Genomic DNA, 14,723 nt, shown 5'->3' with positions numbered 1-14,723 from the left:
CTGTTGCCTTTGCTATGATGAGCAAGTCATTATTCAGAAATATTTAACTGACGAATGACTGACCAATCAGAATAAAGTATTCCAGAGAACTGCCTAATGCACAACTGTATACAAATACAATTATTTATTCTACAACATTAATAAAAAAAACTTTTCCTTTTTTTAGTTATGAATGAATAACAACAATTAGGAAAAGAATATTACCATGGGATTGATAAATTCAACACAAACACACATTACAACAATTTGAGAATATATTATATTGTAACTGTTCTCAAATTGTTGTAATGTGTGTTTGTGTTGAATTTATCAATCCCATGGTAATATTCTTTTATATATATATATATATATATATATATATATATAGCCTATATATATATATATATATATATATATATATATATATATATATATATAATGCCCTGCTCCACACAGGGACTCTACAGTCTGCAGTCAGACTCTGGCCCCATCTAACTTTTGTTATCACTTTTACCATCTGTTTAATTCACTCCCGTGTAAACCATTGGTAACTGAAACTTCCACAGACTACAATATCTTATATGAATTTCCACATGTCATCACAGTAACCCGTTCTAGAATCTTAGTTGTGTGTTTTAAATCTCGCGTACTCAAGTCAAGTGTGGACTAAGAGCTAGTGTAGGCTATTCCTCCTAATAAGCATTATCAAAAATGACACACAAAAAAATCTGTCAGCAAACCCGCAACATCGTGAAGAAAATAAACTGCATGATCTAACTCACCCTCACCAGGCGCGATGTCCAGCGCGCGCACTTTCCACAAATTATGATTGACATCTCGCGTGGTAAAAGAAGTCGCAACATATTAAAACTCACTAAAAGTCAGTTTCTTCATGTCAAACCGACCTAGGCAGCTGGCAAAATCAAACTCTGCGGCTTCTATCTGCGTCCTATCCCGTTTTAAAGCTTTTTAGTGAAGTCCGCAACTTTATACACAACACCGCGCATTCATTTCATCACTGACTCCCGTAAGACCGTCACGGCGGCGGAGGAGGGGAGTCGGGCGGGCGAGCAATCACTGCTTCACGGAGGAGGAGTTCAGTCGAGCCGGTCCTCTGGAAGTGGAGCAGACCACCACACACTGACCTATCAGTACCGAGCGCGTGCTGAGCACAACACCGCTGACGCTGCGCTCCGTTAACCCTTACCGATACCGAGAGAGACCGCAACCTCATGGTGTGTTCGAGTCATGTCGAAAAGACCGTATTTACGAGCTGAACACACACATGAACGACACCACAAAGTCGTAAATAGTGGGAAGCTCGGGATTTTCTTTAAGCCCCATGTTTGCGAGTTGGGGGCGCATATGTCAGTCAGAAACGTGGTGGAATACCACAATATTTTGTAGTAAAATTGCCAGGCTTTTTTATTTACAACAAAATAAGCTAATTCCCTGCACAAAATAGGCAAATGGCATTGTAATATTACAATATAATAGCCTGCTATAAAGTTTAGAGTGACTTCATAAATTAATTAAAAACATTAGAAAGCAACACACCTGATGCACATTCTTTGGAAGTAGAGTTTAAAAACTTGCTGTATTTTTGTGTAGTTAATTAAGAGACGTACACCGTACTTATTTTAAATAGGTAAATACTTCACGACCGCTAAAAAAAACTATGTTCTATTTAGTATGAATGTGTGTAGTATGAATGTAATTTGGATGTTACATCGCCATGTTGACCTTATCATGTGACCTACGACGCTTCACTGTCATTCACAAATCCTCTCCTGTGGCTTCATGGGATAGTAAAGTGTCCATCATATACACACTTCAGATCTCACTGAAACAAAAAAGTAGGTCATCTGGGTACTTTTTGCTTACTCTTTTACTCTTTACTCTTACTCTTTTATGAGTGCTGTGAATTCGGACATCTTTTGTTACATACTGTTTTTCGCTTACTATAGCCTAGTAGGGAAGTAATGCAGTTTCAGATGCAGCGTAACTTGAACGCACCTGACGTCGTAAACATGACTTCCCAACTCGTAAATGCGAACTTCTCATGAGGACTTGAACGCACCATAACATTAAAGTGTCAGCTTGATGCTTTATGAGTTTAACCAACTTTAAGAGAGCTGAAAATAAACCAGACCAAAAGTCAAAGTAAAGATGTTATATGATCTTTGAGGTTGTGAATTTGGTTTTGTTCCTATTTTTCAAAAATGTTTTATTGCTTGAATCAAATGATTGCCCCATGCAGAAACCACAAAATATTTACTTATTTATTTATCTGTTTGTCTGAACCAGTTTGTACATTTTTTTTTAGAAATGTTTATGAACTGAAAACAGGAAGCAGAACAGCCATGTTGTTTCACTACAACTTTCTGATCTAAGTCCCCTACCCATCCTGTAACAACAAATGCCTTATATATATATATATATATATATATATATATAATTATAAGGCATAATTATAAGGCATAATTACAACTAACGATGCCCGAAGTACAGAATGACCATGACCTGATACATGGCAGGAGAGAAGAAGAAGTGGATGAGACAGCTTCATTAAGACATACCCAGTATTACAATTTTAGCTAACTGTAGTAAAAAAAATTAAAAAAGACAAGAAATATTATTGTATATATAATTTTTAAGTGTACCTACCAAATACTCCAAATGCACATTTGATCATTTTTGTGCATTTGACACATTCCAGTTGGCTCTTGAAAATTAAGCTGTCTTTAATTGTTGCCTGCTTGTTGTAACTTCATAAGCCTGACACCATTTGAAGAAAAATATGTGGTGAATTCTAGGCATGAATAATCAGCTATATGTTGGGTCTTTTGTTTCATAGCTTAGCAATCACTGAACTTAATCACTGTAATTATCTACACATTTTTCACACAAAAAATTAAATAAATCTGCTGCTTAGCAACAGGGCATATAATAAGTGTTTTGCCAGTACACTTGCTTTTATAGGTTGTTTTTATGAAAAAGGCAAAAAAGCTCAAGATTTAATTTCTTATTTGTTATTGTACATTAATGATAATGCCATATTGATTTATGTCCTAATTAGAATGAAAAAATATGCTCATTATGCAAGGAATATACAGAGAAGAGTGATAAAATGTAAGATTTTTTGGAAATTATGAACATGTCCTTATAGAAAGTTTAAAAATGCACTTTTTTGGTTACCCAAACATTAATTTTAACTTCATAAATAACGTGTTAAGGACATACATTAATGCATTCACACATGTAGTACAGTGCAGATTATACACCGATGAGCCAAAACATTATGACCACCTGCCTAATATGCTGTTGGTCCTCCACGTGCTGCCAAAACAGCATCGACCCGCCGAGGCATGGACTCTACAAGACCTCTGAAGGTGTCCTGTGTATCTGGTGTCAAGACATTAGCTCCAGATCCTTCAAGTCCTGTAGGATTCGAGGTGGGGCCACCGTGGATTATATATAACTTATAACTTGTATAACTTGTTGGTCCAGCACATCCCACAGGATTGGATTGAGATCTGGGGAATTTGGAGGCCAGGGCTTAAGCTCTTCATTATGTTCCTCAAACCATTCCTGAACAATCTGTGCAGTGCGGCAGGGTGTATTATCCTGCTGAGAGAGGTCACTGCACTCAGGGAACACCATTGTCATGAAGGGGTGGACCTGGTCTGCAGCAATGTTTAGGTAAGTGGCACGTGTCAAAATTACGTCCAGATGAATGGCCGGATTCAGGGTTTCCCTGCAGAACATTATCAAACTCCCTGCTTGTCGTCCCACTGGTGCATCACTTCTCCGGGTAAATGACGCACATGGCCGTCCACTTTATGCAAAAGAAAATGAGACTGTGTGTGTTGTGACACATTCCTCCCATAACCATCATTAAAAAAAATGTTATGACTTGTGCCACAGTAGACCTTCAGTTGGCTCAGACCAGACGGGATAGCCTTCGTTTCCCTCGTGCATCGATGAGCTTTGGGAGCCCAACACCCTGTCGCTGGTTTGTGGTTTGTCCCAGACATTAATATGTGGCCTTTTTATGAGATGATCAATGATATTCACTTCACCTGTGACTGGCCATAATGTGTTTGCTCATCAGTGTATATTTACTATTCATTATTCCTACTATTATTTTTATGCTCTTATATTCCTTGCTGTAGGTAAAAATAAAAATGATTTTATTTCAGCTTATTTCAGCTGCATGAAATAAACTTTAGCAAATGCAACATTCATTTTAACCTTAAAAATAACAGAGTCTGACTGTACTGCACTATACGAGTGTCCTTAACACACTTCATCATCGATCTTCAGCCGCCTCCTCGTCTCCTCGTACCGATGTATTGATCACATTGACTGGTGTTGCAAAGGCTTTCTATTTAAAGCTTTCACAGTCACCACAGCCAGTGACAGCCGCCGAACCCATGAAAAATGGGATTCAACTGAAGTTAAAACTTGTAGTTGTTAAAAAAGGAACATCAATCTTTTTTAATCAGATATATTTAACCGGTAATAGCCAATTAAAGTGGACTGATGCAAAGAGAAAAGATACGAAGAGTTCAGATGCAAAAGCCTCTAAGTGCCATCTGAAATTTTCTTCTAGAATGATCATTTTTATCAAGCGCGTATATTTAAGTTCAATAATTTCACTTAAATGACAATTAATAAGTAATTAGCATTGCCATTTAAGTGAAATTATTGAACTTAAATATACGAGCTTGATAAAAATGATCATTCTAGAAGAAAATTTCAGATGGCACTTTAGAGGCTTTTGCATCTGAACTCTTTATATTTACATGAGCACAAAGATTCAAAGATTAGGCATTACTTTCTGAAGAAAAGCCACATCTGGGACAATACACACAAATTAAACTTGAAGATCAGTCCTGTTGACATCTCTTGAAATGCCAGCAGAACCTTTAAAGGTTCAATATAAAACCTTTCTTCTAAGATTGCATAATAATCTAAGAATGCCGCTACCGTTCATATTCTTTCTTATTTGACTTAAATCAAAATATCAAGATGCTAATGAATTCTGTTTATAGCTAATTTCTCATTTGAACATTTATTTGCATAATTTCCTTGGTTCCTTCTAAATTTATTGATATACCGTATCTGTGAATATTAAGCAAGCATCTGTTTCTCTTGCCAAAAAGCTATTTTGGTGAGAGAAATAGATAAAACCATAATAACAGCCTAATCACACATTTCCTGTACATATCCAGATGAGCTGATTAACTGGAATGAATACAAGCGAACATGATTAAATTAAATAGTAATTATAAACAGATCAATGAGCCATCAAAACAGTCAAAGACTAATTATCGTAAAATCAAAATGATTCAGTGGATTGGTAGGCTCTTATTAATTGACTGTCATGATTGTAATAGCAACATCAATTTTAAATACAAAGTATAACAAATCTCATAATTAATCCCAAATTAGACGTTGTTCATTCAAACAGATTTTTAAAGATAAATCAATTTCTCTTTGCAGTCCTGCTGCTGACAGCGTGATCTATGACTTGACTGTAGTGTTGTTTTTGGCGGCCTGTTTTACTTTTAGTTTTAGTCTAGTCTTTGTGTCAAGCTGTCGTTTTAGTTTTTATTAGTTTTAGTCACGTTCATACTCTTTTTAGTCTAGTCTAGTTTTAGTCGACGAAAACTGATGACATTTTAGTCTAGTTTTAGTCGACGAAAACTGATGACATTTTAGTCTAGTTTTAGTCGACGAAAACTGATGACATTTTAGTCTAGTTTTAGTCGACGAAAACTGATGACATTTTAGTCTAGTTTTAGTCAATGAAAATTGTATTTTATTTAGTAATGCAATTCTATTTAACCCAGTCAATATAGTATTTCAAACAAGGTTATCTTATTATATTTAGGGCTGTGTCGGTGGCAGTTTGTTGGTAATGGACCAACTACCAGCGGGGGTTGTTTAAAAAAAAAAAAAATAAAAACTCGTTTTATATTTCCACACAAAGACGCGTGATAGCCTACCACAATGCGCTTTGAGAGGGATGTGGGACACGAGCAGGAAAGAGTCCATCGATCTCTTTTCTGATATCTTCATGTTTTCAACTTGATGTAAAATGGTCTGAAGAGCGAATTTTATCCTCCACAAGGGCGAGATATTTAAGCTATGTTTGAGATTGCGCTGCCAGAGAAAGTGAAACAAAAAATCACCCGCGCGTGTGAAACGCGCTTTACAACTAAACTTGACGCGCCTTACCATGTCTATAACAAGCACAAACTGTAGAATTTGACATGCAAGTACAAATGTAGGCTATCTGTCCTACAGCATTTTCTACTTTACCACAGTAAAGAATACGAATATAGGCTAATAGGCCTTATTAAAGCGAACCAATGAAGAAACGTTTATAATCCCCTTAGAAAATGGGTGAGACGTGAGTGAAGATTTGGGAAAAGAAAGAGATTCCATGCAGGGATGAGTCACGTTTTTTGAATATTCGATTAGTTTATTTAATTATAGAATATCGAATAGGTTGTGCGATTATTCTTTAAAATAAACTCCATGTTTTCTGTGCTGATGCGGTGGTGACGCGTTCATGTAACCAGAGGGTGACGATTATGAATGTCAAATATATCCATTTTAATGGAATAACTAATGGAATAATATTGTTAAATTTGCTGATAATCGGGTGACCAGATCGCAAACCAGAATTTAAAGCCGACAAAGCTATGGGTTCACGCCATTGACAGTAGCTAAACGGGTTCACGCACAACTCTCTCATTCGTCGTGACGTTATAACATTTCGTCTCGTCTCGTTTTGGTCAACGAAAATGAAGAGACATTTTAGCATAGTTTTTATTTTGTTAAACCACATTTAGTCTCGTTTTTATTCGTCAACGATATTGCATTATACATTTATTTTAGTCATCGTCACATGACCAGCATTTACGTTGCGTCTCGTCTCGTTTTCGTCAGGTGATAAAGGTTCGTTGACGACAATATTTCGTCATAATTTTCGTTGACGAAAGCAACACTACTTGACTGTGATGAAAGTACGGCAAAAAATATTGTGCTGCCATAGCAACTAAATTCTCTCCAATAATCCACAACAAAACGGTCAACTTTTGTTGCACTGCATTAACAGGGTAAGAATTAACCTTAAAGTTACTATGAAATCAAAATGGACAATTCTTATTTTTATGGAGAATTAGAGTTTCTATTATTAATAATTTATCCGTGCACATTATTTTATTCTAAATTCATATGCCTCCGTAATATTTAATCAAAATAACTTCCCCTACCTAAAGCGACATCTCTGCTCTTCTCTGATGATGAGGGCGGGACAACCTGTCACTCACATGAGATCCACCAATAGCAAACCACAACCATCCAACCAATTCCCCATGGACTAAATCAAGCCCCGCCCCCCACATTTGTTCTTGTTTGAGAAGCCGTTTCACTCACATATGCATCACAATAGGGGAGAAAATACTATCACAACTACCATTTCATGCAGACTTTAAGATTGACTTTGCACATTATTTACAACAAAATTTTACAAAAGCAAATTTCATGTTAAATAAGAAAATATCATTCTAAGTAACCAGTCATGACTAATTATAATAGTGCTGCTAGAGGCAATAATGAGTAGGAGTGATTATTCTTCCATAAGTCTGAACATCAAACTCAGTATGATCAACAGCCTGGCATTGTCACAAAGTTTCTATTTATCTAAATTTCAATCAGATTTTTTTTTTTTTTTTTTTTTACAGTGCAGAGACAAATGGATATTGATCGAGTGTCTCAGCTGTCATGCGGACTGTTTTCACACATGGATATTAGACTGAGGTGAGAGACATCATGAAATATTGTGATCCTTTAAAATGAGCTTATCAGCACCAGAATACTATAATGCATTTAACATGAAGGCAGACAAATGATAGAATAGATGTGTCTTCAGAAGTCAACATGTTGTTTATCTTTTTGATTGTGATAATTATTAAGTACTGATTTATACACATACATACAATACTTTTATTCAGCAAGTATTGTTGCAATACAGCACACGTTAAATTGATCAAAAGTGACAGTAAATACATTTATAATGTTACAAAAGATTTCAGTTTCAAATAAATGCTGTTCTTTTGAACTGTCTATTCATCAAAGAACCCCCAAAAAGTATCACAAAAAATAAGCAGCAAAACCGTTTTCAACATTGATAATAATCAGAAATGTTTCTTCAGCTGCAAATCAGCATATTATAATGATTTCTGAATGATCATGTGACACTGAAGACTGGAGTAATGATGCAAAATTCAGCTTTGATTACAGGAATAAAATACATTTTAAAATATATTAAAATAGAAAAGAGTTTAAATTGTAATAATATATTTCGATTAAATGAATGCAGCCTTATTGAGCATGAGAGACTTCTGTCAAAAAACAAACAAAAAAACTTACCAACCCAAAACTAGTAGTGTTCATCCATATTATATCTGAATATAATTAATGAACTAAATTAAGTTAATTTGACAGTTCTATTTATTTATTTTAAACCTGCTAATGTGTATAATGAGATGTTTTCTCACACAGGCTCCAGTGACTGAATGACCTTGTTGTTGCTGAAGCTGGATGGTGTGCTTTCACAGGACGAACACAGAGCGTGGGTTCTGCTGTAACAGTAAAGCTGGGTAATTATAGCATGTGTCTTACACGCAGTCATATCGAGAGACGGCAGCGGGGGGTTCTCTGAATAGACTCTTTCACACTCTGCATGTTTGGAGGGTGACTCTGTGCTGAATAAATACACAAAACACGTGCGGGGAGGGAAACTGACAAGCCAACTCAGTTTCCAAGGAAACGACAAAAGTTCACAGCGCTCCGAGTACCAGATTCCTCTGAGTCTAAACAGTCTATTTTAGGTCATTTCAGAACAACTAGCAATAGCAAGCTAGCTTTGAAAGCATGAGATCCCACCCTCCCTTCAGAGCGTCTCCAAAGCCACTCCTCCTCCAAACCACATGATCTCTCACAGCAGAGTCTGCAAAGCGTAATGAGGGACGGCGTTAAATTACCTCATGTCTCAAAGCACATAACATTACAATAATAATGAACATAAACAACTTCCAGAGCGCTGACTTACACCACCTGACTGCTGCAGATTCATTTCAGCGTTGATAGTGTTGACATAGAAACGCATAAACTCGTAATTACAGTTATGACATGGTATGAACGTAGCATAAGCTCGTTGTTCAGGAGGAACAGTAAAAGTTGGCTTCTGTTTGTTTGCAGCACTCAGTGACTATCTGTCTACAACTCTGTATTGCCTCATTGAACCCGCTGATGACGAGTGATGTTTAATCGTTTAGTCATTTTTTATTTGATGCTGTTCCCAATGATTCATGGGATTGTAGTTATTTCCCTCAATAAGACTGTTAAGTACACATTCTTTTGCCTTTGTCTTTTTGTCAGATTTTCAAAAACTTCTTTGGTTCAAATCAAAGTTTGTAATAATGTGATTAATCTTGTAGCTGATTGGCTTGGTTCAAGGCTTGTAACTCTTCAACAAAGACTTTTTTAAAATCTCGATGGGAAAAATTAATGGAAAAAAATACTTCTGGAACCAGCGCCGGTGAAAAAGGGCACTGTATAGGTAAGTTTAGGATTAGGAGTGGGGTTAGGATTAGGCAATCAGGTATCGGCCTCAACGAGGGGGGTAATAATGTGTCCGAGAGTCAAAAATGCAACACCTGCACAGTATTTGCTCTGCTCTCCTCTTCGTGTCCATATTTAGCATGTCCCACCTCTAGCCTTTGTTAAAGACCTGTTTACAGACTTTGTAATATTTCCACACAAATTATATTTTGAGAAGAGTCTGCAATGCAGTTTGTGTGGAAATCCAGAAGAGATATCGGCCAAAATAAAGCAAGAAAACAACGGTTGCTGATCATGTGTTTGAAGCAAATACCGCCCGGTTCCCGATTGATGGACAGTGGATCAATGCATGTCTAGTCAAGGATTGCCTCTATACAAGAGTTAGAGGAGTCAGAGGGATCAGACTGTAGCTGTTGAATGAAGTGTGCGCACTGAAACCCAGTGTCATGCTGTAGTGTAGACGGAGCCAGTAAAGCCTGTCATGGATGTGGACAGGTTCATGGATTTGTAATTCTAGCAGTGTCTCCAGTGCTTAGATAATATATTATCCTTTTAATTATGTTTTATTAACAAAGTTCGGGAGGAGCACGTTCAGATAATTAAATCTAATTAAACACATGTGGAGCACATTCAGATAATCAAACCTAATTAGACACGAGTGGAGCACTCTCTGTTAGGGCGCTTTCACACTGGCAGTTTAGTGCGGACCGGGGCACGGTTCGCATGAAAAATCGCTAATGTGAACGCTGTCATCGGACCCGGGTGCGCACTAGAGTACCGAACCCGAGACTACCTGGAGGAGGTGGTCTGAGCTCGGTTGCTCCCGAACCGTGGCGCGGTTCGCGTTAATGTGCAAGCAACACGGACTCGGGTGCGTGCTTGTTCAGGAAGTATAGTATCCTGCGCATGCGTATCACTGTCGCATCAGTGAAAAATCTTCTGCGAGCAGCAGAAACACGGCGTCCCCTGGATATGTGCTGAATTACACCATGTAATGAACATAAACGTAGTTGTCTCTCACTATGTTGTGCATAATAGCACCAAAAAAACAGACAAATTACAGCTATGCTCAGTCGAGTTGTATTCTCCATGCGTTTTCCGTGTGCGTTTGCGATGACGTAAGATCACTGCAAACGCACCTGGGTTCGATACAACTAATTGAGTGTGAAACCAGACCAACGCTGCGGGGGGAGCCGGGAACTAGCGCACTCGGGTTCGGACCGCAGCAAACGAACCCAGTGGAAAAACGCCCTTAATCAACCCAATCAACGAGTTAAGAGGTGTACCTGTATATACAACAAACTTGCCTACGTTCATTGACAGTTTAACAGCATCCCTCCACCACCCCATCTCCTCACTTCTAGTCCTAAATACTCTTACAACAATGGGGGGAGTACTCTGGGTTCGGGCAAAAATTCTGAGCTCGGAGCCCTCCCCCCGGACAGCACGCCAAATACGCATAATCTTTACTCTGTTTAATTGATGTAAGTGTGAACTCGTGAAACTTCTGTGAACTTCCTCCGGAGCTTCAGAGGACACCGCGGATTTGCAGTTTATTCACACCGACCGGCAATGTCCGGCGCCGGCGTCGAGACCGTAAACAAAAGCGGGGAAAGCGTGGAGGGCTGCGTGCTAAGCTAAGGCTAAACCCACATCGGCCAGCTCTGCTTAGCATCTTCCTTGCAAATGTACGGTCTCTGACGAACAAGCTGGACGAACTAAAGATCTGGACCATCTCACAGAGAAGGCTTATGGACTGTAATCTCATGTTCTTCACGGAGACATGGCTCTCTAATGATGTCTCAAACAGTGTGGTGGATTTGAATGGACGCACTATCTTCAGGGCAGACAGAGTAGCGGCAGCCTCAGGTAAAAGTAAGGGTGGTGGCGCATGCATTTATGTAAACAAAACATGGTGCACGGACTCTGTCATTATTGATACCTACTGCTCTGTTGATCTGGAATTCCTGATTATTAAGTGTAGGCCGTTCCACCTACCACGCGAGTTTACTTGCATTGTTGCTGCTGCAGTTTATGTACCGCCGGGTGCTAATGCAAAAGTGGCTATAAAAGAACTTCGCGATTAGTAAGTTGCAAACCATGCATCCGGATGGGACCTTTATTGTCGCTGGGGATTTTAATCACTGCACTTTAAGATGCTTCCAAAGTTTTATCAAAATGTCTCTTGCACCACAAGGGGACATAAAACATTGGACCATGTCTATACCAGCGTGACTGATGCCTACAAAGTCACACCCATCCCCCACATAGGACAGTCTGACCATCCTTCCTTGTTCTTGCACCCCAAGTATATCCCGGTCATTAAATGTATGAAACCCACAACGAGAATTGTCAAGATCTGGCTGGAGGGTGCTGACTCCACACTTCAGCATCCATTTAGGCACACAGACTCTGGAGTACATCAACAGGTGTGTGGGCAAAGTAACCACACACAAAAAAAATGAAACTTTCCCCAATCAGAAGCCCTGGATGAACAGAGAGGTTTGCCTCCTATTCAAAGTAAGAGATGCAGCCTTCAGGTCTGGAGACCGGGAGGCTTACAGCTCAGCCAGAACCAACCTGAGGAGGGGTATCTGCCAGGCTAAATACACTTACAAACAGAGAATTGAAGAGCACTTCAACTCCTCTGACCCCCGGCGTATGTGGCAAGGCATACAGATCATAACAGATTATAAGCCATCCAGCACTGTGCCTCTATCCAGTTCTGGCTCCTTCCCTGAAGAGCTTAACCTATGTTATGCTCGCTTTGACCGAGGTAACATGGAGGTCTCCCTTAAGGGGATCTTCCACCTGGAGAACTGCCTCTCACACTCTCTATCTCAGATGTTTGCTCTACTCTGAGCAAGGTGAATGCACAGAAGGCAGCTGGTCCTGATGGAATACCAGGGCGTGTGCTTAGAGCCTGTGTGGAGCAGCTGGCCGAGGTCTTTACAAACACCTTCAATCTGTCTCTGGGCCAGGCAGCTGTCCCCACTAGTTTCAAGACTATTGTGCCAGTGCCGAAGCACTCCACTGCTTCGGCCCTTAATGACTTTCGTCCTGTCGCACTCACCCCCATCATTGCCAAGTGTTTCGAGAGATTGGATCTGTCTCACCTCAAATCCTGTCTCCCTGCTACACTGGACCCACACCAGTTTGCCTATCGCCGAAATAGGTCAACAGAGGACGCCATCTTTACGGCACTCCACTCTGCCATAACCCACCTGGACAGCCAAAACTCACATGTCAGAATGCTTTTCATTGATTGCAGTTCAGCATTTAACATGTGATACCCTCCAAGCTGATTTCCAAGCTCAGAAAACATGGAATAAGCACTTCCCTCTGTAATTGGATTCTGGATTTTCTGACTAACAGACCGCAATCTGTTAAGTTAGATAACCTCTCCTCCTCCATTATTACTTTGAACACCGGCGTGCCACAGGGCTGCGTGCTGAGCCCTCTTTTGTGTTCCCTATTCACCCACGATTGCATTCCTGTTTATGGTTCCAACACCATAATCAAGTTCGCAGATGACATCACGGTGATAGGTCTGATCAAAGATGACGATGAGTCAGCCTACAGGGATGTAGTAGAGCACCTGGCAGTGTGGTGTGCCGTTTAGTTCCTGAACCTGGAACTAAACACCCAGAAGACCAAGGAGATCATCGTAGACTTCAGGCGGACTAGGAGACAAGCCCCCCCTGGAGCTGTGGTAGAGGGCGTGGCTGGTATCAAATTCCTTGGCATCCACATTTCTGAAGATCTCACCTGGTCTCTGAACAGGCGCAAAAAAGGCGCACCAGCGCCTTTACTTCCTACGGAGCCTTAAGAAAGCTAATCTGTGTCCCAGGATCCTTGTGGACTTCTATCGCTGTACCATTGAGAGCATATTAACAAACTGTATCTCAGTGTGGTACGGCAACTGCTCTGTATCTGACCACAACGACTACAACGATGTGATATCATGAAGATAATATCTAATCACTGATCTCTATGAGGGTAATGAACTGGGCTGGGATGAGGAACATTTCATCCAATTGGAGGTAAAATATCTCTGCAAGATAGTGTTGTCTGGTTAGTATAACATGGCCATGTTTTGTTAAAAGGAATGATTTTTTCAAACATCCATGGCCAGACTTTTTTCCCATGTGATAAAAGATGGTATTAAATTTCTGTATCATAAAGTTAGAAATTCCAGTATTAATTCCAGTGTTAATTCCAGTATTCCAGTAACACTACTGCAAGTCCTCTTCTGCTATGTTAAAGTGCCCCTATAATATATATCTTTTTTCAGATATTACCTTTAACGTAGTATGAAATATGGCTTTTTGTGAATTTGAAGGTTTGCAAAGTTAAAAAAATTAAAGTAAACAATAAATTTAGTTATTGTCTCCTAAAAGAAAGAACCGATTCTGAACATGCCTTAAACGAGTCGTCTGTAATTTCAGTCTTCCTGCATGAACCTACGTAGATTTGTAACATATTTGCATAATGCCAGCCTATATATGGTCTTCATCAGCTGCTCGTGAACAGCGTCTACTTTGACCCTCAAACACTGTAGTTGTAGCTGAGACTGGAAGAGTTTGGTCTGTGTTGCCGACATGTTGAGAAGACACTCTTGTCTGTGCTGTGAAAGCAAATCCATTTTGCATGCACTTCCAAAGAATGAGGACTCGCATTGATACGGTAAAACTGACGCCATTGTTACTGTTCTTGTTTTTCTTCAGAGCAGAGAAGGCTCTCGGATTTAGAGGGATTTAGAGATACTGAATTCTTGATCGAACTGATGCTGCAATGTATATTATGAGAACATTAAAGTGTTTTTGACCTTGGATGCATGTAAACCTATTGTAGGAGACCTCTAAAACAAAATTAGGAACCTTTATAATAGCATAATTGAGGCACTTTAAATTCAGAAACTGGTGGCTTAGTGCTTCAGTGTCTACCTCAAAAAAATGAAATGGAAATAGAATTGCACATGGTAGCAGGAGCTAAATGCTCTGTGCTGCGAGTTGGCACTCAATTTTCCTTAAACAGACCAATTCAAAAGTGCTTGAATGTGCGATGATCAAACGATGATCAAACGATGATCAAACAGTCCA

General features: G+C 39.3%; 1 protein-coding gene across 4 annotated transcripts in view; it reads right to left on the bottom strand.

Moving 5' to 3' along the window:
- Positions 1–14,723, bottom strand: part of gramd1bb (GRAM domain containing 1Bb) — a 164,899-nt gene that overhangs the window by 107,454 nt on the left and 42,722 nt on the right. For 3 of the 4 annotated variants that reach the window (XM_082182174.1, XM_082182176.1, XM_082182175.1), the window contains exon 1: positions 762–1,143. The exons of the other annotated variant lie outside the window; for it this stretch is intronic. The gene's annotated coding sequence lies outside the window, so the exon portion shown is untranslated. Of the gene's footprint in view, positions 1–761; positions 1,144–14,723 lie in introns of those variants that run through there. 4 annotated transcript variants of the gene reach the window in all.

This window comes from Leuciscus leuciscus (genome assembly GCF_965113295.1).
Source record: "Leuciscus leuciscus genome assembly, chromosome: 10".
In the NCBI taxonomy this organism is placed as follows: Eukaryota; Metazoa; Chordata; class Actinopteri; order Cypriniformes; family Leuciscidae; genus Leuciscus; species Leuciscus leuciscus.
The sequence above is the reverse complement of the archived record's forward strand: the minus strand, read 5'-3'. Positions and strand labels throughout refer to the sequence as shown.